Below are 2,653 nucleotides of genomic sequence, written 5' to 3'. Positions count from 1 at the left end.
AAAAACCCCCTTATTTTTTTTTTAAAAACCTTTTTACAGCGTTTTTCCAAAAAGCGCTCTAATAGGTCCTTTAATTATGTGAAATCAAAGTCTTTTACAGCGCTTTTTTTACAGCGCTTGTCAAAAAAGCGCTGTTGTATCCTCCGTTATTTTAAAATATCATACAACAGCGCTTGTATTTAATAAGCGCTATAAAAGACGCGCTTTAAAATGTCATTTTTGGCGTAGTGCTAGCCTTTAGGTTCGATTCGCCCCCACCAATCGGATGCAAATGAGATAACCAGCGAATCCCCTTCAAGGTACTTTGGAAACCTTGATATGATTTGCAATGTCACACCAAGAATATCTTTCAATAGTATGTTACAAAATAATATTACCTATTCTTTTCTCATGCATAAGAAAAGAATAAGTTGACTTAGTATATGAGAATGAGTGAAAGAAAATGGATGGCAAATACTTGAATTCGTTGTTTGCATTCTGTCAAAAGTGGCCCTATTTATAGGAAACTAATGTCACTTGGGAAAGAGTTGCAATTCTTCTTCTGCCACTGTTTGCGAAGGAATATATGTATTTACCGTTCAAATACTCACCAAAGCCTTGCAATGGTCTGGTGGCAAAACAATGTGCCTTTTCTCGCATGACTCGGATTCGATCCTTCCGTTGCACCTTTTCATTTTAAATCAACAGTTGCGCCAGGCAAACCGCAGATTCGTACTCGGGATCCTATATTAGGAAAGAATGAACACAACCACTAAACCATAACCAATTATAAATACATATATTACTAATATTTTGGAAATATCTCGCAGCAAGAACCTACATGGAAGGAATCTGATACTCCACCACTTTCATCTTGGAACATTGAGTAATAAAGTGGTTTGATTGCTTATCGCTCATATCAACGTAGGTTTAAATTGTAGTTGCAGTTAAATTACAAATCCTTTTTATATATGTTGAAATATAGAAAAATGCGGACAAATATATAAAACCATGCATATGAGTATACTATAGATATTTGTTGTTTACTACCTTAAGAAATAAATTGGTGTGTGGAAATGGATTTTTGATTTATAAATAAACATCTGTAGTTTCTAGCATGAGTGTCAATTTTATGTGGGTTGACTTCTATTGAAGACGACTCTATTATATATAGAGTTTAATTAAATATTTATCAATAAATTGAAATAGCCAATAAATGTTCTATTAGCTTGTTTTATGTGTGTGCTGGGATTTATTTATTTATTTTAGAAAATAAAACGTGAATTTTAATTTATTGTTTACAATTGAGATAGGAGGAAGTAAAAATTATAACTATTTATTCATGAAAGCCTTCAATCCATATTCATATTCATGAAAACATCAAATATACGTCAAAAGAGGGAATGTTTCTTCAATCCCCTGAGCCGCCGGGTTTTGGTTTTTGATTTCTTGAAAAAACAAAGTTATTTTTTTTTCTTTTTTTCTTTTTTACAAATTCATTTATCTTATTTAATTTTACTATATATATCTTATATAATTTGAATCATTTTTTCAATTTTCTCTAAATATAATAATGACCTGTTTAGAGTTTAGAATGTAAACGCTGATAAAGATAAAATAAAAAACTAATGTGAGATAAAAAGAAGATAAAAGATTATTAATGGTTTAAATATGTTTTTGGTTCTTGCAATTACTTCGTTTTGATTTTAATTCTTATAATTATTTTTGTTTAATTTATACCTGTAAATTATAACAAGTTTTAAAAAAAAAAAATTATGAATCTTTTTTAGTAAAAAAATAGTGACATGACTAATTTTGAATGAAGTGACACATGGTGACTGTATAATTGTTGTTGACTAGGCAATATTTAATTTAAAATTAAAATTTATTTTATTAACTCATTTAATCATTTTATTAAAAACTTAAAATTAATTAATTAATTAATTAATAAACCAAGTAAATAATAAAAACTCAATAATGTTCATCTTCAACCTCAAATTTTTTAATAAAAATTCAACAACCTTCATCTTTAACTATAATTTCTTCATCTTCAAATCACCGATTCGCATATCTGATCCAAACCGTAAACATTCAAATAACAAATTCTCAAATTCTTCATCTTTAAAAGTGACTTAAATGCAATTTTGCTCGTATAATATTATGATTTGTATTACGTTTAATATTAACTTAAATAAATATAAAAATAATAATTAAATTATTTTCTAATATTAAAAATTTAAATTTAGATGTAAATATTTGTGGAGATGTTTTGAGAAAAAAACATAACAAAATGAAAATCGAAAGAAACTTGAAAATCACTTCAGTTGTTTATCCTCTAACACTTGTACCAAACTTCTTTGATTAAATATTTTTCACAGCGGATTATCTTTTTGTTATTGAGATTAATTTGTTTGTTTCAACTAAATGTAACAGCATCCTCTCTTAAAAGGACAAATTAATATATGTAAAATCTTCATTTGATCAAGAATATAAATGACTTATTTCTAACATTGATATACTCAAGAGCACAAGTTAGAAGATACATATAATCAAAAAAATTGATCTTTAAAATAATTTTGTTATCATTAAAACATATGAGAGAGATTTTGTCTCAACAGTCTAGATGTATAAACTACCACTTTTTCTTCTTGCATTAAAATACATCCTAAACAAT

The sequence above is a fragment of the Cicer arietinum genome, chromosome 3, assembly GCF_000331145.2.
Source record: "Cicer arietinum cultivar CDC Frontier isolate Library 1 chromosome 3, Cicar.CDCFrontier_v2.0, whole genome shotgun sequence".
Lineage (NCBI taxonomy): Eukaryota > Viridiplantae > Streptophyta > Magnoliopsida > Fabales > Fabaceae > Cicer > Cicer arietinum.
Note: the sequence above shows the minus strand (reverse complement) of the source record.